The following is a 24,896-nucleotide window of genomic DNA, read 5'->3' on the forward strand; positions in this document are numbered from 1 at the left end:
GTCCATTAACATTTGGGAAGGTAAAAAGGCTGATTGTTTCTTTGAGGAGAAAAGAATTGGGAAGGAAAATGGGTGTAGAAAATTAGCTAGTGGGTGGGGAAGAGGAAAGTGGAGACTCTTTACAAGGGATCTGCCCCAGGCTTGGGGGTCAACCCTTGAGCAAGGTAGAACATTCTAGAATGGGTGCTGTGAAGAATGAAATGCAAAGACCATTAGCATTTGGTTTCTGTGGGGTAAAAATGCCATGTGTTACGTTATGTAGTGAGTTATCTTTTATTTATTTTAACTTTTTTTAACGTTTAATTTAATTTTGAGGCAGAGAGACAGAGTGCGAGCAGGGGAGGGACCGAGAGAGGGGGAGACACAGAATGCAAAGCAGGCTCCGGGCTCTGAGCTGTCAGCGCAGAGCCCGACGTGGGGCTCCAACTCACAAACCATGAGATCATGACCTGAGCTGAAGTAGGAGGCTTAACTGACTGAGCTTCCCAGGTGCCCCTGCTGTGATTTACCTTTTAAAGCGTGGACTCCTCCACCATCCTGTGGTGCGTTCAGCTACTAAGAATGTCTTGCTAATTTTTATTCAGGAGCAGTTGAAGCAAGTGGCTAGCACAAAGAGGAGTGACGTTTGGTAATACTTGCTGGATGAACGAGGGCTAGATAGCAGAATAGTCCAGTTAAAGATAGGGAAGGCACCTTCCAGTTGTACCTCTGGCCCAGTTCGTTCACCAAGGGGAACTCAGCGAACAGCTACCAGACCAATGCCGCCCAGTAGAACTTTCTGCAGGGATAGAAACATTCTGTGCTGTCCAATATGGTGGCCATTCAGGTGTGGCCAGTAAACACTTGAAATGGGTGGGCTTGTGGGATGGAACAACTGAATTTTAAGTTTTACTTTTTTTATTGTGGTAGAATATATATACCCTAATGTTTACCGTCGGAACCATTTTTAAATGTAGAGTTCAGTGACTTTAAGTACATTCCCACTGTTGTGCGACCATTAGCACCATCCATCTCCAGGACTTTTTCGTCTTCCCCAACTGAAAGTGGTCTGCGTCCTCCCCTCCCCCAGCCCTACCACCTGTGCTGTCTGTCTCTGCATCTGACTCCTGTGGGTACCTCAAATGAGTTGGGATCCTCCGGTGTTTGTCTTTCTGTGACGTGCTTATCTCACTTGGCGTAAGGTCCTCGAGGGTCATTCTGTGTTGGAGCACGTGTCAGAATTTCTTTCCTCGTTAAGGATAAGTGACATTCCATGCGGATGTATGCCGTTTGTCCGTTCATCCTTCGATAGACGCTTGGACGGTTTCCACCTTTTGGCCACTCTGGGTGTGTACTTACTTCTGGTTGATGGGACTCTGCAAAGGCACGTGGGGGTTTGTGAGGCCTGTCGTGGGAGAAGCGGGTGGCCTGGTGGCACTTTTCGGCCTTGAAGGCTTTGGAAGGAAAGGGCTTCTCTGTGACCGCGGGCAGGCCGTGAGGGGGTCAGAGTGCATCTGAGTTCAGGGTCCTTGGCATGGAGGGGACAGGACGCCGACTCCAGGAGTTTGTCAGGTGTTAACGGCTTGGGATATTTGTGCTGTGCTTGATGTCTGGAGGTTCCGTTGATAGTTGAAACATAATGATTTATGGAGCCTGGAAACTAGATTGAATCTGTCTGGTTTCCTGTGTCTCGCTCCCTCAGAGGTCGGCATGGCATTCATGCTGCTCTCCCGGTTGGGATCATTTCAGCCTGCTTGAGCCTTCTCTTCTTGTGGCAAAGGGTTGATGGGAGGCTCCAGTTCTGTCTTACGTATCGGTTTCCAGGATGGCATTTGATTTTGTATTTGTTGTTGTTTGAAGGGTGTGGCGTGTCCGGAGCCCAGAGTGTCTTTGTGATCCGCCAGTGGAGCTGAGGTCTGTGTGATTGGCCCGTAGCAGGTAAAGATGGCGGGGGAAAGTGGCCTGGTGGGGTGCAAGCTGTGTGTGCACCTGCTGCGGAGAAGCAGGGCCACGGCACCTCCCCTTGGCCCGGGGGGAGGGCCGGGACGGTGGAGAGGATGGATGTCTGTTGGTGCGGAAGCTGCAGGGGAACCCGGTGCTCAGAGACCAGGAGGCTCGAGGACTGGCAGGTGAGGCTCACGGGGATGAGAGAGTCTGAGAGTCAAATGACCATCTTGATTTCTCTCCCGCGGTATGTCTTTCAGTGGCTGCAGCGCGGACAAGGGTAGGTTGTGTTTGGGGATGAAGAGGAACGTCTGGACACGTGCGTGTTTGCTCACACGCACGGGGACCTCCTTGTGACCTTCACGGCAATATGGCGGATCCGTGAAGGTCGCGGGTATGGCGTTGGTCTGAGAGTGACTGGGGTCAGGGAGGAAGGAGACCCCTCCATGGCGTAGCCGTGGCATTTATCAGCTCAACCTTGGTTTCCAAATCAGGAGGGGGTGTTGGACGGCATTTACTTTATGAGGCTGGTGTATGAATTCAGTGAGGTGACATAGGTGGAGATTTTGGCGCATGAGCGCTTGGTAAAGGTTAGTTTCTTTTTTTATTTTATTTTTATTTTTTAATTTATTTTTGAGGTGGGGGGGCAGGCAGCACGCAAGCCAGGGAGGGGCAGAGAGGGAGACACAGAATCGGAGGCAGGCTCCAGGCTCTGAGCTGTCAGTACAGAGCCCGATGCGGGGCTCAAACCCACAAGCTGAGATCATTACCTGAGCCGATGTCAGCTGCTTAACTGACTGAGCCCCCTGGGCTACCCGACGTTAATTTCTTTACTATTTTGTTTTTATGTTTGTTTTTGAGAGCGCAGGCGCGAGTTGGGGAGGGGTAGAGAGGGAGACAGAGAATCCGAAGCCGGCTCTGCGCCGACGTGGGGCTCGAACCTAGGAACTGTGAGATCACGATATGAGCTGAAGTCGGACGCTCAGCTGATGGAGCCACCCAGGCGCCCCAGTTAGCGTCTTTAGACACGTGATGGTCCCCTCTCCCTTTTCTCTTTGTAACTAACTTCTGCTTATCCTTTAAAACTTGGCTCAGGTATCACCTTCCCCGGAAGCCTCCGTCTCCCACCCTCATGACTCTGCTTCGTCCGTCTCTTGTAATACTCCAAAAGCGGTTTGCTACAGCGCTTCTGTGTTGTTTAGATACCCCGCCCCCAAGCTGTCCTTTGTGTGGTGGCCACAGGGCCGTGTCACATCATGTCATCCGGGCATGCGGCGTGTGTTCAGGCAAATGGGGAAGACCAGGCTGGTGAATCTCCTGTCCCTCCCCTTGTTTCTCCAGATCGTGGGAAGGGCACGGCCCTGTTAATTCCAGGAATCCTTGCAGACCACGGGCTGAGAGGACACAACTGGGCCAACGCAGTGGGCCGAGGAGGGTGCCAGGGGACAGGGTCTGGCTCTGGCTAGGGTCTTAGAAGACATCCCTGGCTGCCAGCGGAACAGAATGTCCACAGGGTTTGTACATGGACCACAGCTGGTATTTACAGGTCAGGAACTCGGCCCAGGAAAGGTATCTGACGAGAAGTCTTGGGATTTTCCACGCTGTGGACAGAGATCCTGGGAGCCCATCATCATCGTCACCGTCCACTGTCCCAGCAGATATTTGCTGAGCGCCTCCTACGTGCCTGGGAGGGGGCGGGGTCTCGAGGGCCTCGCGCACTAGCTGTGTGACCCAGACAAAGAATCAGGCCTGGCCTGCAAGCTACCAGAAATAGTACCCTGGGGGGTAACTGAGTCCTGGGAGTCAGGCGTGCTGGACCCTGGTCGGCACCGTCCGGGGGCACCATCCGCGATCACGGTGGGAGCCGGGCTTCCTGAGGCCCTTGGGCCGTGATGGAATGTGTTCTTTGTGCTGGCCAGACCTAGGCGAGCCAGAGAGAAAGCCAGGAGGCCGTGGCTCCTTCCTGAGGTCGAAGCCTCTCTGCCGTGCTCTCCTCCTTATAGAACTCACCTCCTCCCCATGGCGGTTGAACTGGACTCATGCCGAGAAGGTGGGAGCCGCCGAGGCAGGGGACACCAAGGGTGATTTGTGTTCATCTCAGATATGTGCTGATTTAGAAGCTGCCTCATGTTTTAGAAGTTGACAGCAGGCTGAGCTAATCACAAGCAAGTCTCATGCAGTGGGGGCTGGGCGGGCTGGTTGTGTCCCATGAGTTTTTACTCGGGATGAAGTCGGGAGAGAAGATGGTCGTTCATTCACTCCCACGTGGGTGTTCTTTGGAAAAGCCTCTCCTTTAGTGACCAGCCCCAGGGAATGTTGCTGTTAAATATTTTTGCGTATCTTTCTCGTTTAAAGGATGTAAAAATGCTCTCTCTTTTCTAATATTCTTTTTTTTTTTTCTTTTTTTTTTTTTTTTGACAGAGAGACAGAGTAGGAGCAGGGGAGGGGCAGAGAGACAGGGAGACACAGAAGCCGAGGCAGGCTCCAGGCTCCGAGCTGTCAGCACAGAGCCCGACGCGGGGCCCAAACTCACAAACCGTGAGATCCTGACCCGAGCCACAGTCAGATGCTTGATGGACTGAGCCACCCAGGCGTCCCCCAAAATGCTTTTTCTACCAATTTAATTAAGTGTGAGTGTGGCCTTAGTCTTTCCCCAGTTCCTAATTTTGCTTTTCTTTCTAGTCAGAAATAAAGGCAGAATGTGCTTTTTTGCTGTAAAGCGTACGTGACAAAGTGAACCTCCCTCACCAGCATCACGGAGCTTGGGAATCGGGCAACGTAAGAACAAAGCAAAACCAAACAAAAAAGCAAAAATGGGTTGGGTGGAATTTATCTATAATTAACTGTGCTAATTCAATATTGTGGAAACAAATGATCGTAAGGCCATTACGGTGCAACCGATCCGTTCGTAATTTGTTTGATCCTTGAAGTGTCAGGCACCTGATGTGGGAAAGTCTGTGTCGGGCTTGAGTTACCAGGACTGGGTTTGGCAATTCCGTTCTTTTTCTCTGGTGAGAGAACAAGATTTCTTTCTGCCTTGCTCTTTGAAGGTGGCAGTGAGTTCAGCCCGCAGATGGAGGTGGGCTTAAGGGGAGTATTGTCAGAGGGCGTTGTCTTAGAAGAAGGGAGAAAGATTCAAAAGGAGATTAATAAGCATTTCTCACGGGTGAGAATTTATTCTCTGGGTTTGGCCTGCCTTTTAGGTTTGTACGCATTTATTTTTATTACGGTACGTGCTGTTTAAATTGTAAAACTTTTAGAGAGGGTACCGAATGGTATGAGGAAGAGGTAAAAACCTCTTTCTCCCTCTTAACCCCACTTACAGGTTGACCGCTGTTGACAGTCGTGCGTTTTCTCCGGCTGTTTCACACGTAGTCATAGGCACGTATGGGTGTGTGTGCACGTACGTACATTGTCAACAGCTTGGTTCTAAATCAAAACCAAGCTGTCGGTAAAGCGGCATACATACGCATCTCGGACATGTTGGGGCTCGGGGAGACACGTACATCCCCTTGTGGGGCGCGTGACGGTCCGTTCGGGCTCTTGGTTTCCAACGACAGAGACCGCTCCTGGCCAAGTCGAGCTGACAGAGTCTGTCGGAACTGATGACGTGACGGAGCAGGAGGAAACCAGGCAGCTGTACAGGACTGAGAAGCAGGAAGCAGGTAACACAGCAGCGTTCCCTGGGGCAGGAGTGCCTGGATCCCGTCAAACTGGCGTGACCAAGACCGTGGAGGAAGCTTCCCATACATCAGTGTTCCTGTGTCACTACGTCAAGATGCATAGTGTGTGTGTGCGCGCGCTCATGCGCTAGGTGTGCGTATCCAGCTGGTTGAACTGCAGTCATGTGCCCACCTCTGGGCCAGACCGGACACCGAGGACAGCAGGGGTTCGGTCCCCGCGGTACGGCAGTCCTCCCACTAGGAATTGCCGTCACCAGGCGTTTGCTGTTTGTTTACTGGATGTTTGTTTACAGGTTTTGAAGGGCCCAAAGCAATGAGCTATAAGTTCCTTTGGAGTTAGCAGACATTGCAAATATCACATTCTGGGGAAAATGTGACATTTGTGAGTGAAAGAACTGCCTGTGCACCTCTGTATTTTTTCCCATTTTTCTTTAAACATTTACGTATGTATGTATGTATGTATGTATGTATGTATGTATCTACCTATCTATCTATGTAGAGAGTGAGAGCTGGGGAGGAGCAGAGAGAGGGAGACACAGAATCAGAAGCAGGCTCCAGGCGAACTCACGGAGCTGTGAGATCACGACCTGAGCTGAAGTTGACGTTTAACTCACTCAGCCACCCAGGTGCCCTGTAATCCCTTATTCTTCTAAAAAAAAATTTTTTTTTAATGTGTGTTAATTTTTTAGAGAGAGAGCATGAGCGAGGGAGGGGCAGAGAGAAAGGGAGACACAGAATCTGAAGCAGGCTCCAGGCTCTGAGCTGTCAGCACAGAGCCTGATGTGGGGCTCAAACTCACGAACCGTAAGATCGTGACCTGAGCTGAAGCCAGACGCTTAATCGAGTGAGCCACCTAGGCACGCCTGTAATCTCCTATTCTTTTTTTTTTTTTTATTTTTTAAAAAATTTTTTTTTTCAACGTTTATTTATTTTTGGGACAGAGAGAGACAGAGCATGAACGGGGGAGGGGCAGAGAGAGAGGGAGACACAGAATCGGAAACAGGCTCCAGGCTCCGAGCCATCAGCCCAGAGCCTGACGCGGGGCTCGAACTCATGGACCGTGAGATCGTGACCTGGCTGAAGTCGGACGCTTAACCGACTGCGCCACCCAGGCGCCCCTGTTGTGAGTTATTTTTAAATGGTCCAAACTCCTGCTAATCATAAGGTACTTGCTCCGTTGAGAGCCCAGGAAATACGACCGTTGCTGTCCCATGGGATCTGTGAAGCCTTCTGGAGAGGTGGCCTGGCTGCACAGCTTTGGGATGGTCTCGTGTCCACGGAAATTCTGGCCCCGTGTTTTTCACTCTGACTCTCTGGAGCTCGACTGCACAGTGTCCGGCCTTCCTGGGTCTGCGGGGGGGAGGGGGGCGGTCACGCCTGTGCAGCCCTCGACAGGGAGGATCCAGACACAACTCGTGGGAGCGTGTGCTTAACCGTCAGTGTCGAGCTTGACACAGACACAAACTAAGTGCCTTTTGTTGTAACAAGATACGTTTGAACTACCATTTCAGTATTAAGACAGACTTCACTTGGTATTTTGTTGAAGACAAATAGTGGCCCAGTGGACCTGGCCAAGGTTTATGCACTTTTTATTCTCGGCTTTATATGGTAAGACATTTTCGGCACACAGGAAACTATGACTATGTTCATCTGTTGTTAGCATTCTGCCAAATTGGCTTTATCTCTATTGCGTGGTGGTTTTTGTCTTTCCTTTTTTTTTTTTTTTTTTTTTTTTTACCCTCTTGTGGTTCCCTGCCCCCAATCTTTGGAGAGTAAGGCTATTTTTGAATATAAAAACATTTCCATGATCCCCAAGTCCAAACTCTATGAATAGGTGTTCTCTAAAGTCACATTCCAACTCGCCTCCTAATCCATTTTATTTTCTGCTGCATTTCTGGGCTCCTCGCTACATTTGTTTACTGTTCTTAAAGTCCGTCTCCCCCCCCCCCCCCCCCCCCCCCCCCCGCTTCCCCCGCCGAAGATCTGTTGGTAATGCTTACATTTATACAAAGAAAATGTCAACTTCTTAAGTAGGTTTTGTGACTGATGGTTAGCAAAGCATCCTATCTATGCTATTTTAGTATTAAGTATTTCACTATTTATTAAGCTTGGTGTGTAGGATTTTTGGTGCTCTTCTGGAGAATTACAAGGGTTTCTCCAAAGACGTGATGAAAAGAGGTCCAATTGAGACCACTTGTGATCACTTGATATATATACACTTACGTGTGTGTGATACGAGGAATATCCTAAGGAAACAACACTCACTAATGTTGATTTATATTCATGCAAAGTAAGGAATAAAAAAGAAAGGCATGGGCGCCTGCGTGACTTTGTCGGTTAAGCGTCCAACTCTTGATTTCGGCTCAGGTCATGATCTCTTGGTTCATGGGATCGAGCCCCACATCAGGCCCTGTGCTGACAGTGTGGAGTCTGCTTGGGACCCTCCCTCCCTCCCCACCCCCCCATCTCTCCCCCCCCCCCCCCCGCTTCTCCCCTGCTCATGTTGTCTCTCTGTCTTTCAAAATAAATACATAAACTTTAAAAAATTCTTAAAAAATAAGACACAAAGCTTAAGGCTAAGCAGTATCAGTTTTATACAAAATACCATGCCTTTGTCATGCTTGAAGGTACCGGTTATCCCCTGGCCTGAGTTTCTTAGCACAGACGACACAAAGAGCGCATTCTAGGCTCAGAAAGACCTCTTTCTCCCGAATGTGCAAGTGTAGATTTTCCTTCCTTCTTCTCTTGCCTTCTGTCATGGCGTCCTGGGCAGCGTCATGTCTTCTCTCCGGGCCCAGAGGTGGGCCGCGGGCTGTACCACCAGGAGGTGACGGCTGCCTGCCTCTGCTCCTCCAGGGCTGGGTCTCAAACAGCAGCCCCCCCACCCCCGGCCAAACCTGGCTCGCTGCCTGCTTTTGTGCACACTTCACGCTGACGATGGTTCTCGTGGTTTTTTTTTTTAATGTTTCATTTTATTTTTTGGGAGACAGAGACAGAGCACGAGCCGGGGAGGAGCAGAGAGGGAGACACAAAATCCACAGCAGGCTCCAGGCTCTGAGCTGTCAGCACAGAGCCCGACGCAGGGCTCGAACCCATGGACTTGAGATCATGACCTGAGGCGAAGTCTCAGGTTGGACTCTCACCCGACAGAGCCACCCAGGCGCGCCTGGTTCTCACATTTTTAATTGGTTGGGGAAAAAGCATCAATCTAGCCTTTTCAGAAAGAGTCCGCCAACTCCAGCTCCATCAAATGAGACCTTTGAAACTGATGTCAGAGATCATGGGTCCCAAGCCCACCGAGGATCTAAAAGCCACTCAAATGCTTGCATTTCGCAAGTAAAAGCAAGGGGAGTTGTTCGCTCCCTCCTGTACCAGGCGGGCTCCCTGGGGACCTAGAGTTCCGCTGTCCCTGTGCTCCCTGCACAGACCTGTTCTTGCGATCCCGTCACCTGTAGGACCTGCACACCTCGTGGTTTGGACTTGGGAACAACGTGCAGCAGCTAGTTCGCTGTGGAATCTTGGAGAAAAAGAGCACTGCGCCGCCCCACCCCCACCCCCACTAAGGTCCTGAAAGCAGCATGAAGGACGCTTTCATTTCCTTCGAGCTTCCACGTGGGGCAGAGCGGCCGGGATGATGGCACACACAGATCAGACGGCTTTCTCGGAAGGCAGGGCAGAGGGGACGGCCACGGCCCCTTCCCTCGCTGTGCCCGGCCTGGTGTGGCCGTCTCAGCAGTCACTGAGCGACCCGTCCCTTCTGATCTCAGTCCCTGTCAAAGGGGCTGCGGCTCTGGGCTCCCAGAAATCGTTGTCCAGGGCTCTGCCCCCGGGTTCTGGGCCATCGCTGGAGGGAGAAAGAGGCAGACGGACGCGAGCGTGAAAATCCTTTTTGGAGTCGCCGTGAAAAGGAGAAAATGAGAGCTTTGATGTAGACTCTGTTTCCAGCACTCCATTTGATTCTTTGTCCACAAGCCGAACGAAAATAAACAGTAATTTAGAGGCAATGTTTATGTAACCTAGAAGAATGTCGGTCAAGTGCGGGGAAGATGGAATCTGGGTTAATGCAGGACCACCTCCCGCGCGCTCTCCCTGATTGCGGGCTTCGGTGGAAAGCTAATGAAAGGAAGCAATTTAGGTTTTTGTTAGACTCTTCAAAATCCCCTTGGTAAAATACGGACTTTTTTCTTTCTTCTCTTTTTTTTTTTTTTTTTGCTTCTTTTTTTTTTTTGCTTGTTTTTTGTGAGAGCTTATCATTTGGTCATTTTGATGGAATGTAGGTCGGAAAAGCGTGATGCAGAATGTATTGCGTTCGTAAGACCTCTCAGAGCGGATGATTCTGGCTGTGAGTCATCATAATCTGGGAAAGCACACTGCTCTTGTTCCAAGGACCGTATGCCTTAAATAATGTCAGGCCACGTTCTGTCTGGGGACGTTTTGGTGGTTTAGACTGGCGATTCTCAGCCCGCGGCAGCTGTGTCCCCCAGGGAGCATGTGGCATTGTCTGGGGATAGTTTTGGTTGTCATAGCTCGAAGGGGGGGGAGGGGAATGTTCCTGGCATGTAGCGGGGTGTGACCAGGGATGTTGCCGCCGTCCTATAGGACACAGGATAGCCCGCACCACAAAGAATGGCCTGGCCCCAAATGTACGTAGTGTCAAAGTGTAAGCATTCTGGGCTAATGAATGTCTTAGAGTCTCATCTTGTGAGTTTTTAAATGTAAGATAGTACATATATGTGTGTGTGTAGACACACATATACATACACATGTGTGCGTGCACACACAGAACGCTGCTCACTGTACACACGACGTAGGCCGTGGGGCGTGTGGCCTGGAATCCGGCTTTAACATGGATCCCCAACACTTGCCCAGGGTATTGTAACCTCCTGGGCATTGGCACATATATGTTGGTGATGTCGGTGACAGTGACGTGAAGACCCGAGGGCGTCTTCCGTCCTGCTCAAGGGTGCAAAGTAGAGTGGATTTCATACTTTCAAGACGTAGTTTAGAATGTTCTGATTTTTAGGGTGGCGCATCTCAACGGTTTTCTTTTGCGCATGTCAGTAGATTATGTTGTGAGTATTCCCTTTACAGCTTCACGACCTGAGCTTCCCGGTACAAAAGCCGAGATGGGTGCAGTGGTAAAGGACTCTGATGTGGACACACAGCCCCCTATCAATGTGGAGGAAGAATTGTGTGGGCACATGGTCGTTTTGGGAAACACGTGTGTTCCGGGATGTTTGTGGAGAGTGTATAGGATCTCTCTCCATGTTGAGCGTTGCATATGGAGGTCACAGAGCAGAGAACGACGGATTCACGGCACAGACACTTCGCGAGCACAGTAGGCCAGGCGCTCAGCAGGCACTGGAGTTGTGGAGCGTAGTTTTCCCCCTTGAGACCCTCACATCTGGTCGGAGGGGCGGGTGAGACCCTCACATCTGGTCGGAGGGGCGGGTGAGACCCTCAGATCCGGTCGGAGGGGCGGGTGAGACCCTCAGATCCGGTCGGAGGGGCGGGTGAGACCCTCAGATCCGGTCGGAGGGGCGGGTGAGACCCTCAGATCCGGTCGGAGGGGCGGGTGAGACCCTCAGATCCGGTCGGAGGGGCGGGTGAGACCCTCAGATCCGGTCGGAGGGGCGGGTGAGACCCTCAGATCGGGTCGGAGGGGCGGGTGAGACCCTCAGATCGGGTCGGAGGTGCAGATGAGACCCTCACATCTGGTCGGAGAGGCACATGAGACCATCAGATTTGGTTGGAAGGGCGGGTGAGACCCTCAGATCCAGTCGGAGGGGCAGGTGAGACCCTCAGATCTGGTTGGAGGGGTGGGTGAGACCCTCAGATCAGGTCGGAGGGGCAGATGAGACCCTCACATCTGGTCGGAGAGGTACGTGAGACCATCAGATTTGGTCGGAGGGGCAGGTGAGACCCTCACATCTGGTCGGAGAGGCACGTGAGGCCATCAGATTTGGTCGGAGGGGCAGGTGAGACCCTCACATCTGGTCGGAGAGGCACGTGAGACTATCAGATTTGGTTGGAAGGGCAGGTGAGACCCTCAGATCTGGTCGGAGAGGCACGTGAGACCCTCAGATCCGGTCGGAGGGGCAGATAAGTACCAGAGGCTCCATTGCAGGGATGAGAGCTGCAGGGAAGGTGTGGACGTCACTGGGCACCGGGTAAGGACCTGCTGGACATGTGGGTGCCGGGCCCTTAGATGAGGGAGGAGATGAGGTGTGTGGTGTCCGGGACGAGGCGGGGCCCCTGCCCACGTGGTGCGTACCTTGGCCTTGCTTGTCCCGGGGTCCTCAGATAGGCCTCCGTCTGGGTCTGTAAATGTCGCGGTCGCGTTTATCCTGCCTTCGAGATACAACATTTCTGGTTTGGGTGTTTTAGGGCAAAGGGGGCGGGAGGTGTTTGGGGACTGAGCTGAGCTTTGAGGAAAATGGCGGTGGCGTTCACTGAAGAGGGAGCGGTCTAGAATTGAGGTGCCAGCCTTCCTGCTGGGTGGGTCTGCGGTCTCGGGAAAACCATCCGGCCCCAGTCCATGTATCCGTGATTGGGGGAGAGCAGTGCGTGTGGGGAATCAACGAATAAGGTGTCAGTAAGTGTTTGGTGCCTTCTGAGGTCAAGCTCGTGGGAGTTGGAGCTGGCCGGGTTTGCACCCACCTCTGGTTCCTGATATCAGGCCAGCCTAAACTGTGAAGTGTGCCAGGCAGAGCTCACACGTGCCCACCCCCTCGACCACAGTCCCCTACCAAAGAGCGGTTCTCACTACTGGGCAGGGTCCTAAAAATAGCACTCCCGTCTCCAGCCGCTCTTTCCCCTGCCATCACCACGTGCTTCTCTCACGCTGCGGCGACTCTGGGTGCTCTTCCCATTTCTTAAGGTGGCCCTCGATCGTGGTGGCAGGCAGAGCAGTGGCCCTCGGAAGGTGTCCAGTCCTAGTCCTGGAACCCGTGAGCGTGTCTCCAGGATCTTGAGATGGGGAGGTTTTCTGGTTGTGTGGGCCACAGTCGCCACTGAGACGCCTCCACGTGGAGGAGGACAGAACCTGGAGGGTCACAATCCGAGAGAGGAGGGTGTGCGCTGGAGCAGAGGCCGGAGGCATGGGGGCCCACGGGCCACGGGATGCCGGCGGCCTCCGGACGCTGGACACGCTGAGGAAACGGACTCTGCCCTGGAGCCTCAGAAGGAGGCTCTGCCCCTCTGACCTGCTCCAGACATCTGGCTTCCAGAACCCAGAGAACAAATCTGGGTAGCTTGAAGCAGCTAAGTTGATGCTGATTTGTTACAACAGCCATAGGAAACCAACACCATGCATAAACCAGAGGTGTTAACAGTCCAGAGTTGGGTGTACTGGGACCAGGGGGTCCATGTAAGAAATGGACAAAAGATCAGGGTCCAGGACTTCTGCTCGATGGCCTCTTCCTCCTCTTTCAGTGAGAACACAGCCTGGCAGTGAGATGGGTCACCTGTTTGTTGTCCTTCTCATTGACCCTACCACGACGGACCACATCTGAACATGTTCTTTTATTTGTTTGTTTGTTTGTTTGTTTGTTTGTTTTGAGAGAAAGAGAGGGCTCGCCCAAGCGTGGGAGGAACAGAGAGAAGGAGAGAGAGAATCCCAAGCAGGCTCTGCTCTCTGTGCAGAGCTCGGCGCGGGGCTCGATCCCACGAACCATGAGATCGTGACCTGAGCCGATACCAAGAGTTGGACACTCAATCGACCGAACCACCCAGGTGCCCCTGGACAGGTTCTTTTCAAGAACCTGGGCAAACAATAATCCTACAAAATTCTGATTTTATAGTGAGGGTTCAGCCTGAAAAAGAAGAGTATACTCCACAGAGAAAGCTGAAATTAAAGTGGGTGAGTTACAGACATCTTTTTAACAATGCTGAAGTTCACGCTTGTCTGGAAGAAAAGCTCTACAACAGGTTCATTAGCTACTGGGCAGTTTTAAAAATATATTTCACTGTCATTCTTGAAGCTTCGTCATGTGTCACAACAGAAAATTGAATTTTGTAATCCACTTACTGAATTTAAAATCCACTTATATTGAATTTAAAATCCACTTAAACTAGGGTTTCAGGTGTTAGTATTCTTGACTCCTAATAAGCAGATATTCTAGTGAGTTTCATCTTCTGGGTTCTGTTGTGACTGCCACAAGAAGCATTTTATGTATTTCGATTTTCATCGCAAACCAGCTGAAAATTATGTATAAATGTGACTCGATTCAATAAAATTTATTGTTCAGCATAATTTGAATTAGAAAGGCCTTCTATATGCCTCTTACCAAGCTAGATTGTGCAATTATGCTTTTGACGCTAGAGGAAATGTACTTATTTAAAGTATAAAATCCTTTTTATCAGAGCAAATGAAGTTTCCGTTTTTTTTTTTTAATTGGAAATTTCTCTAGTTTTTTGATCATATAGTAACAGCGTAACAGTACATTTTGTTTAGTGTTTATACACACAATCATAGGTAATCTTTGCTTCGAGGATCTTAAGTTTTGTTTTGTTGTTTTTTTTTTTTTTTTAGAAAAACAGCTTTACTGAGGCATCGTTTACAACATTCACCTGCTAGAGATGTACAATTCAGTGATTTTTAGTAAATTCACAGTCATGCAGGTATTATCACAGTGCAGTTTCAGAACATTTATCGGCCCCAAAAGACACCCTGTGTCCACCAACAGTCCGTCTTCCCCTCCCTGCCAGGACCTAGCAACCCTTTATCTTTGTGTATCTATGGATTTGTCTCTTCTGGACATTTCAAATAAATGGAGTCGTACAGTATGTGTATTTTGTGTCTGATTCCTTTTGTTTTTTTATGATGCTCTTCAGAGTTCATCCATGGTGTAGCATGAGTCAGTATTGTGCTTTTTTTTGTTGTTGAAGATACTCTCCTATTAGGCACGGACCACATTTTGCTTATCCACTTGTCATTTGATGGACATATGGGCTCTTTCCCCTTTTTGACTATTAAAAATAAGCTGCCTTGAAGATTTGTATACAGGCTTTTGTATGCACCTATGTTTTCACTTTTCTTGGGCATATTCCTAAGAGTGGAATTGCTTGGCCATGTGAATTCTGTGTTTCACTTTTCAAGGAACTGCCAGATAGTTTTCCAGAGTGGCTGCACTGTTTTACATTCCTACCCATGATGGATGAACATTCCAGTTTCTCCGTATCCTCACCAACACTTTACCATTTGGCAAAGAAATTTCTGAACCTCTGTTATAATGCCCACAAGTGTCACCTGTTGAGTACTTAGGAAATTAGGGATTTTCATTACCTGCCTTAGAGTCCACAAACCCCTTAAAGAAAGAAGCTAAGGGGCGCCTGGGTGGCTCAGTGGATTGAGCATCCAACTTGGGCTCAGGTCATGATCTCACGGTTCGTAAGTTCAAGCCCCATGTCTGGCTCTGTGCTGACAGCTCAGAGCCTGGAGCCTGCTTCTGACTGATTCTGTGTCTCCCTCTCTCTCTGCCCCTCCCCTGCTCAGGCTCTGTCTGTCTCTCTCCAAAATAAATGAACGTTAAAGATAATTTTTTTTAATTAAAAAAAATAATTAAAAAAAAAACAGCTGGGCCGGACGTACGCATCTGTGCATTGTATTAAGTCTGTCCTAAAGGTGGTTCTGCATGGATGAGACAAAAAGGGATTAACAAGTGATTTCCAACACAAAAAGGATTGTGGGGCTCTGCTTGCCCAGGGACTGCGGAGACAGGGCTTGGACCCAAAGGATGAGTGCTGAGTGAGTCCTGGTTTTGTGCCACTTGTCCGGGGAGGTAAGTCCCCAGATGTAGTGAAGCTCGTTTCTGGGTCATTAACCCTTGTTCTGTGCTTCCAAATTCCATCGGCAGCCTTCATTTGCCCATGTCACATAACCTAATGTGTTCACGGCTTCTAGAGATTAGGATGCCCTGGAAGAGTCGCTTGGGTAGTTCAGGGACAGGCTGAAGTTTGGCACGAAGGCAGGTTTTCAGCCAGGAAGCTCTAACGGAGGGAGGACGACAGCACCGCGGTTGGTTGGCTCTGCAGCGTCCTGTGGGAGGCGCTGTAGAGACCGTGCTTGCTTGTAATGTAAACCCGCAGACCTCAAACTATCCCTTGCGGTGATTACAGGGAATATAGTCTACTTTTCTAAAACAGGGTGCTGAGGGCCCTAAAATGGTATGACTGGAGCACGGTGGGAACTCAACGGCAAGAAAAAGGGTGTGTGAGTTTCTGATCGCTGCTGCGACAGGTGACCACAAGCTCGGTGGCTTATGGTCATTTGTATTATAGTTCTGGAGGTCACAAGTATTATATTGTATTATATATTGTCGTATTATGTATTATATAGTATTATATGTATTGTTTTATAGTATTATATGTATTATATAATGTATTGTAGTTCTGGAGGTCACAAGTCCAAAGTGGGTCTCACTGGACAAAAATGGAGAAATCCACAGGGCCGCTTTGCTTTCTGCAGCTCCTAGAGGAAAATCTTTGTTTTGCTCTGTTTTGTGATTGCCTTCCCCACTTCTCGAGGCTGCCTGCAATCCTTGGCCCATGACTCCTTCCTTCGTCTTCAAAGTCAGCAAGTAGCTGAAGTTTTCTCACGTGGCGTCACTCTGACACGGGTTGTTTTGCAGCCCCATTTAAAGGGGTCCCCTGATTACTTGGGGTGTGTTTGTCACTTCTTTTTTAAGGTCAGAGTAGTAACCCGAATTCCATCCGTCACGTTTATTCGCCCACGTCGTGCAACCGGATATGTTCACGGGTAGTAGACAGGAGGATGTGCGCAGCTTGGGTGGGGAGGGGTGTTGCTCTGCTCAGCACAGGTTGTCTGCTTGCGGTATTGTGATCATTTATTCCTGATGGTATTATCAGCCCTGCCCCCTGCTTTTCTCGCTGTGTAGGAACGAGCACTTCCGGCAGGCCATATAATGACCTTGGGTTTGTTTTCTGGAGCACAGTACTCTGGACCTGGTAATGAGGTCCACCAGATCTCTGCTTTAGGAAGATTCCTGCAGTTTTCTGGATTTGCAGGGGGAGAGATCAGGAGAAGGGAAGCTGTATGCAATCCTTCAGAAGCCAGGTACCATGTAGGGGAGTGGCAGTGAACGTGGAGAGATGCAATGTTAGAGGCTTATGGGGTCGAAATGATAGGCCTTGGCATCTGATTGAGGGAATGTGGGGAGGGGGTGGCAGAGAGAAAGGAATGGGGCCAAGATGGGAGCGGCAGAGTTTGGGCCTGGGGGTGCAGGGTAACATTTGGTGTATAAAAAGACATAGTAATGCGAGTCTGGGAAGAAAGTGAAGATTGCATTTGAAATAGTGACCTTCAGGTGCTGGGCAGGGATCCACGTGGAGATAGGAGGCAGGCGGAGGAAATACTGCCTCGAAATAGAGCTTCAGGATTACCTACGAAGAGGGCCGCCGTCGGGAGATGGTGTTATAGGGGAGCAAAGCTAGAGGAAAAAGATTCAAGAACAGAGCGCTGGGAAAGTGTTTCATGGATGAGGTGATGAACCAGAGAAACAGTCTGAGAGAGAGGAGTTATGAAACAGAAAGAGGTCGACTCATTCGGCACGTATTTATTGAGCGACTATTGTTTGCCAGGTCCTGAAGAAATAAAGACAGATGCAGTTCCTGCCCTCGGTAGAGTTTACGGTCCAGCTCAGTTGTTCTGGACCCACTCACCTGGGTGTGTGGCCATAATAGTAGCTGGTGACAGGCGAACAGTAGTGCCAGATGTCCCCGAGGAGCGGGGAGGATGAAATGTCATTATGTTTGTTGGCGTTATTATGTCAAGATAGCAGATGGAGGAACCTTCCTTTGACGATTCACGTTCTAAGCAAGGGCCCTTCCTACACACTTTGCCATGTTAGAACCTCCAGGTTTTTTTTTTTTTTTAATGTTTGTTTATTTTTGAGAGAGAAGAAAGAACATGAGTGGGGGAGGGGCAGAGAGCGAGAGGGAGACACAGAATCTGAAGCAGGCTCTAGGCTCCGAGCCGTCAGCATGGAGCCCCTTGTGGGGTTCAAACCCACGAACCATGAGAGATCATGACCTGAGCCGAGGTTGGACGCTTAACCAACTGAGCCACCCAGGTGCCCCAGAAGCTCCAGGTTTAAAGACTCCCTGCTTCTTTATACAGAAACTTGTGTCTGGGACCTTGACATTCCTAGTTTGTCATTCCAGATCCTAGGCAATCTCAGTTGCTGACTTGTCTCTAATATCTAGAGTCGTCACATAATTTCTTGTCCCCATCGGGACACTTTTGAGAGCGAAAGGCAGCACTGTTCTTCATGACCTTGAACAACAGGCATCAGCCAGAATCCTCTCAAGCCAAAGACAAGTGGATATGTTGATGTCTTGAAATGAGTCATAGTTAGCACATTAAGTTTGTCCTGAAATTTCTCAACTCAAATTTGTGAAAAAGGTGTTTTTTTTTAAAAAAGGTTTGTTTATTTTGAGAGAGAGAGTGTGATGCGGGAGGGACAGAGAGAGGGAGAGAGAGAATCCCTAGTGGGCGACGCTGTCAGCACAGAGTCCGACCCGGGGGCTTGATCTCATGAACCGTGAGATCATGACCTGAGCCACCCAAGGGTTGGATGCTTAACCGGCTGAGCCACCCGGGCCCCCTGGGGGAAAGTTTTAATGCCAGATGGTTTGTAATTGTTCCCCAGCAAGCCTGGAAGTGCGTTCATACACACTCATTCAGGCACGGTTTCCGGGCTGTCGTCAGTTTTCTCGTGTGCGCTGTGTCCTGCACATTCCTCCAGACCCCACCGTGATGGCCGGGAGGGCACGCCATCTCAGGGTGTCACCGACATGCTGCCACGATGCAGTCTTCCCGTTGGGTGTTTCTTCCCTGAACATTAGGTAATGAGAGCGTAGCTTTCTCCTTGTCCCCAAGTTGGCCCTCGAAATTTTTTCACGCTTAAAAATTACTTATTTTATTAGGCATTGCTTAAAATAACAAGTTGAATGCAGCGGAGAAAACATTTGTCTATACAGGGGGTTACCAAGCAAGTGTTAAAAATGATGTTATCATACAGGGGCACCTGGTGGTGCATGCAGTTGAGCGTACGACTCTTGATTTCGACTCAGGTCGTAGGTGATCCCGGGTTGTGGGATAGAGCCCTGCGTGGGGCTCTGCACTGAGCATGGAGCCTGCTTTCTCTCTCTCTCTCTCTCTCTCTCTCTCTCTCTCTCTCCCTCCCTCCCTCCCTCCCTCCCTCTACCCCATCCCCCGTTTGCACTCTCTCTCTAAAACTACAACAACAAAATCACAATACGATACAAATGGCATATTTTTTCGCATTGAAATGTGTTCACTATATACCGTAGTGAGTTGCTGTGACCTCAGGGGACCTGCAGCCAAGTTGGGACTTGGAACGCGTCTAAAATGTGTCCTTGGAGTCGTACGGGCTGTGCGGAGACGTGCACACCACCGCCATGTTGTTTGTACCCCCTCAGACTTGATTTATTTATCTCCCTGTGCTTCGGTGTCGTGCGATTAGATCCCATTGAGAATTATTTTAAGAAGCAGCCCGATGAAACGTCTCCTGGACCCCACCGACTGAGAATAGAGTTGTACGGAGTGCACGCGTTCCTTCCTCTCGGGGACCCATGGGAGAAATTGTGCACATGCTTCATTTTTGGGATACAAATATCTACTCATACTTGTTTCCTTGAATAGATGTCTGGGAAACTCCAGAAACCGATTTTAGCTCCGTGCAACCGATGTAAACTTGTGTCTGCCGGTAGGCTTTGCCTACGTCCTCATCTGTCAGCTCTAGCTCATTCTTCGCGCCATTACCTTCCGTTTGCCCTGATTTCCCCCAGTTAATTATTTTAGTTTTGCCATTGTGCTTATTTGGAACCCACTTCAAGTGTTTTTCTTTCTCCGGGTGGAGAATTACTAAGTATTGCAGTGAATGAGAGCAGTGTGGTTTCTTGGAGGTTGTTGGCTCACGACAGCTTTTGAATTCTCATGTGTTAGTAGCATCTTATTTTAATCTGGCTGCTTCCCGCTGAAATGCATCGGGCAGAGCATATTTCTAAATTTAGTGTGAGGGAGGCTCGGTCAAAAGCAGCTGGCCAGTGGACCCGAGGTAAAGCTTTCTAGGTCTTTCAAGTCTGAAAATTAAACTTCTGTAAAATCACTTTATGAAAGAAAGATTCGTAACAATTAGCAGCACTCTGGAATCACTTGATTGTCCTGGGAAAAAACTCACACCATTTAAAAAAACAAATTCTCCAGCTTGAAGTTACCTCGAACGGAGCGGAAATTCTTTTTCTATCTCTGGCAGCAAGGTGCGGCGGTTTCCTCTAAACTCCATTGAAAACAGGACCTTGGGGCCCCGGATGTGCTCCATAACTTTTGTCGAAAAGCGGGAAGTGAAAATGAGGTTATGGAAGTAAAAGTTCTTCAATGTCTGCCACTAAACAGGTATAAAGAATTAGCACGGGGGCGCCTGGGTGGCTCAGTCGGTTGAGCGTCCGACTTCGGCTCAGGTCATGATCTCGTGGTCTGTGAGTTCGAGCCCCGCATTGGGCTCTGTGCTGACGGCTCGGAGCCTGGAGCCTGCTTCCGATTCTGTGTCTCCCTCTCTCTCTGCCCCTCCCCTGCTCATGCTCTGTCTCTGTCTCTCAGAAATAAATAAAACATTTAAAAAAAAATTTAAGAATTAGCACAGAGATAATTTGTGTTTCTCGATTTACGAGAAGGAAAGCTTGGGAATAACTTGTTGGGATCAGCTCAGTGCCTCGGCTGCCCTCCGTTAGTCACCACTAGTGCTGACGGTCTCCCACAGGCAGGGGCCATGCCGTGTATCTTAGCGTGACTCCCGGGTCGTCATCTGCGGCCACACGTCTGCTTCGTGACAAGGCTGTGAGCTGATTGCATCATGCATGGACTACGATGACAAGGGCAGTTTTGGCCAATACTTGCCTGGTTTCCACTGTGTGCCAGGGAGGGTTCTCTGCTCTCCTTGTGTATGAAGGGCGGTGTGTACCCCTGACGTCGTCATGAGGGTTCACTTACGCACCTCGCGCAGAAGAGGACCTGGGGTGCGAGGATGCCCGACCCCAGGATATGCACGCAGCTGGCACGGGGAGCCGGGCGGTTCTCGCGGAGCCCTCTGGCCCCAGTGTCCGTGCTGGTAATCGCCTGGCTCACTTGTCGGTGTGGAAGCACAGGAGTGCGCCTGGAGGACACACGTCTGAGGACCAGGCTTGGGTTCCAGGGAGAGCTTGCCGAGAGGGTAACATGCACGAGTGACGCAGAGACGTTAGCCGTGATGCAGTACTTGGACTTGGACGTATGGTTCTTTCAAAGGGCGCAAAGCTGGGGAGTGTGAAACCAGTTAGGAGGGCTTGCACATAGCCCGGGCAGAAGCTGGGGGTGTGGTGTTCTTTTTGAGGTGGTTGTCGTAGGGACTGACCTGGACGTTGTAGGATGTGTAAGAGCGCCCCTGGTCTCTACCTACTACGTGCCAGGAACCCTTCTTCCCCCGTTGCAGCAACCTAAAATGTCTCTGCCCATCGCCAGTGTCTCTTGGGGGAGGGCATAATCACCCCCAATAGAAAACCTCTGGTCTAAATGCTGGGGGCAGGAGTGACCCACAGTGTAAACCACAACAGAATTCCCAACGGCCTCTCCTCCCAGCTGTTGAGTTTGACACTTAAAAATTCCAGGGCCGTCCGGCTGGCCGCCTGGCTAGCTTGTGACTCTCCATCTCAGGATCATGAGTCTGAGCCCCGTGTTGGGTGTAGAGATTCCTCAAATAAATAAAAACTTAAAAAAAATCAATTTTTGGAAAAGTCTCGGGCTTAAAAATCATTTTGAAGGCATCTGTTTCCAAAGGGGCATAGAAAGTTGGGGATTTCTATGGGGATTAGAAAGTTGGGTATTTGGGGGTTTACCTTTACAAGAGTTGTTCAGCTTTTTTCTTCTTTTTCCTTAAACGTTCATTTATTTCTTTTGAGAGAGAGTGTGCGCACGTGAGTGTGGGGGAGGGTCAGAAAGAAAGAACAAGAATCCTAAGCAGGCCCCGTGTGATCCCACGATTCACGAACCGTGAGATCATGACCTGAGCTGAGTTCAAGAGTCAGAAGCTTAACCAACTAAGCCACCCAGGCGCCCCCACCTTCTTTCATTATAGTGAAACTCCAGTATGTTTGTGGAAGAGTGTTGGGGTTTTTTAGTCTTGATTTGATGTGAATTTTTATGTAGGGCATCTTCCTGATCTCCTGAGTATGGAGGTAACACTTAAAGGACGATGCTTGGTGACCAGAAACAGATGTGTGGATGTGTGTGTGTTTTAATACTTAGTTCTTAAATGAGCAGATCATGGACACTGGTGTCCCAGATTTTGGAGTATGTGTGTAAGCAAATTTACAAAAGGGATTTGCTTGCAGCATTGTTAACTGAAATTGAAGACAGTACGATTGACCTTTCCAGGTGAGTGGGAGATAGCAGGTGTTTGCAAATGATAGAAACTGAAATGTGATCACTAGGGCCGTATGATGTTCGGAAACTTTTAATCATAATTTCAGTGAACAGATAACGCGCTTGACAATTCCATTTAAAATTATGCTCAGTGCTCACTGCAAAATGTGGAGACAGTGCTTTGGGAGATGAGGAAGAGGTTCAGTGGATTCTTTCCTACCTCATGATGCACGATGCCCTCTATAAACAAAAAACTGAATAGAGTCACCTGAAGATTATCTTCATACAGTTTAGTATTGTATCTGTGGGGAGGGATTCAGATGGCTGTTGACTGACAGTTTGCTAAGTAAGAAAGATCATATTCTCCTCATACTTTAATATGTCTTCTTTAAATGTTGTGGTTATTTTTCTCACTGAAGATCAGATCAGTTTCATGCCACTAAATGAGATTTAATCGCTCGTTCTAATTTAAATAATAATTGCTTAGAAGCAAATATTGTACTACTGATAGCTTATTAAAATTTGCTGTGGGTTTGTTTTTTTCCGTTGCTATTGGCTCTAGAGTCTAGATAAATTATATAATTGTAAGCCCAGTCAAGTCATGCCATTACCTTGTATCAGATTTTCACGTGACAAGCCGTATTTGGGTCTTTCTGTATGAAATCTGCTTGGTGTATCATAGTGTGAGTCAGGAAAGAGCCTTTCGTTTGTTGTGAGCGGCATATGGTTGCCTCGGTTGGGGTGGGGTGGTGGGTGAATGATGCATGTGCCTATCTGTATGCATCCAGATACATCAGTGTGAGTGAGAAGCATTGACTCTGTTGGTTGTACAAGCCTGAAAGGCTTGTTATTAACATCATAGTAGATTAAAAAGGAAAAGGAAAATCACGGAAATCAAGTTTGGTGTCTGTTTTTCTCCTTTTTGAACAGTTGGTACTTTCACGCTGAACTTCTAAACCCTACCAACATAATAAAAAGTCATGTTTTGCAGGAACAAAGGGATATTAAATGACTTACTAAAGAATAGATGGAAAAAAATGTGTTTCCCTATTGATCCCTAAATAAGAAAGGAATGATTTTCCCTGAACATTTATTTCCCGATCCCCACAGTGCTAACACGCTTTTCCTGAGAGTTGAGAAAAACCATAACGACTTTCTTTTGGTTTGGATCCTGCTCTTAATTCGTTTCCAGTGCACACCTGTTACAGGCCTGCTGTATTGTGGGCTCTGAGCTGTAAAGAAAATGGGTCCCAGTGATGGAGATGAAACGGCGGCTTCATTGGGTTTGTCTTGGGTGCTCGGGACTTTTGCAGTTTGGGTTTCGTTTTGGTTTTTGCGGTTCTGTTTTCTGTCGTGGTCATTGTGTTGTTGTTTTTAAATGTTTTTTAACGTTTATTCATTTTTGAGAGACAGAGCATCGGTGGGGAGGGGCAGAGAGAGGGGGAGACACAGAATCCCAAGCAGGCTCCAGTCTCTGAGCTGTCAGCACAGAGCCTGACGTGGGGCTTGAACCCACGAACCGTGAGATCATGACCTGAGCTGAAGTCGGACGTTTATCCAACTGAGCCAACCAGGCACCCCTCATGGTCATTGTTAATAGAATGTCTGGATAACAGTTTGTGATGTTTGTGGTATTTGTTGAATGAGTAAATGAATGAATGAGAGCCCAGAGGATGTTCTGGTATGCTTCTTTAGTTCTGTCCCCTAGACCCCCTCCTGTACAGAAGTAGTGTAGGGTGCTTGTGTTCTCATGAAGAAGGAGACCATGAGGAACTTCGTAGTGAAAACAGTAATGGCGAGGATGTAGAAATTATACCCGATTTCTCCTCCTCCACCTCCTCCTATTTTAAGTTTATTTACTTATTTTGAGGGGGGAGTGGGCAGAGACAGGAGGGGAGAGAATCCCAAGCAGGCTCCGCACGGTCAGTGTGGAGCCTGAGGTAGGGCTCGAACTCACGAATCAGGAGTTCATGACTCAAGCCAAAGTCAGGAGTCGGATGCTTCACCAACTGAGCCACCTCGGCTCCCCTTAGTTCCTTCTTCTGAACTCATGGTTAATATCATCTTAGAGTTGGTGCTGAAGGCACTGACTGCTTCTCCTTTGTCGTCCCCCCATCTCCCCTTTTGTCACAGTCTTTAGATTTGTGTTAATATGGTAACCACTGGCCACATGTGACTATTTGTACTTTAATTAAAAATTAAAAAAAACTTACTTAAACAAAAAACTTTTAAATGTTTATTTGTGAGAGAGAGAGAGAGACAGAATGCGAGTGGGGGGAGGGGCAGAGAGAGAGGGAGACAGAGAATTGGAACAGTCTCCAGGCTTCCAGCTGTCAGCACAGAGCCCGATGAGGGGCTCGAACCCATGAACCGTGAGATCATGACCTGAGCCAAAGTCGGATGCTTAACCAACTGAGCCACCCCAGGCATCCCACGCAGGTGTCCCAAAATTAAATAAAATTTAAATGTCAGTTCCTCAGACACACTAGCCAAACATTTCAAGTGCTTATTAGTATCTACATGCAGCTAATGAATACCTTATTGGTCAGTGAAGCTAGAGCGCAGAAAGTTCTATTACATAGACGAGAGATGGTTATTCAGATTTTTGCCTAAAGGTATTCCAAGGAAGAGAGTGTGGAAAAAAAAAAAATACGATTTCACACCAGGTTACTAGAAAAGAGAATAAAAATTAAGCACATAAAGGGGTGCCTCGGTGGCTCAGTCTGTTGAGCTTCCAACTTCAGCTCGGGTCATGATCTCACGGTCTGTGAGTTTGAGCCCCACGTCAGGCTCTGTGCTGACAGCTCAGATCCTGGAGCCTGCTTCAGATTCTGTGTCCCTCTCTTTCT

The 24,896-nt window shown here is 49.0% G+C and overlaps 1 protein-coding gene across 4 annotated transcripts in view; it reads left to right on the forward strand.

Annotated features, from left to right (window-relative positions):
- Positions 1-24,896, forward strand: part of TBL1X (transducin beta like 1 X-linked) — a 234,292-nt gene that overhangs the window by 55,936 nt on the left and 153,460 nt on the right. For 2 of the 4 annotated variants that reach the window (XM_043571100.1, XM_043571096.1), the window contains exon 2: positions 1,840-1,917. The exons of the other annotated variants lie outside the window; for them this stretch is intronic. The gene's annotated coding sequence lies outside the window, so the exon portion shown is untranslated. The remainder of the gene's footprint in view (positions 1-1,839; positions 1,918-24,896) is intronic. 4 annotated transcript variants of the gene reach the window in all.

The sequence above is a fragment of the Prionailurus bengalensis genome, chromosome X, assembly GCF_016509475.1.
Source record: "Prionailurus bengalensis isolate Pbe53 chromosome X, Fcat_Pben_1.1_paternal_pri, whole genome shotgun sequence".
NCBI lineage: Eukaryota > Metazoa > Chordata > Mammalia > Carnivora > Felidae > Prionailurus > Prionailurus bengalensis.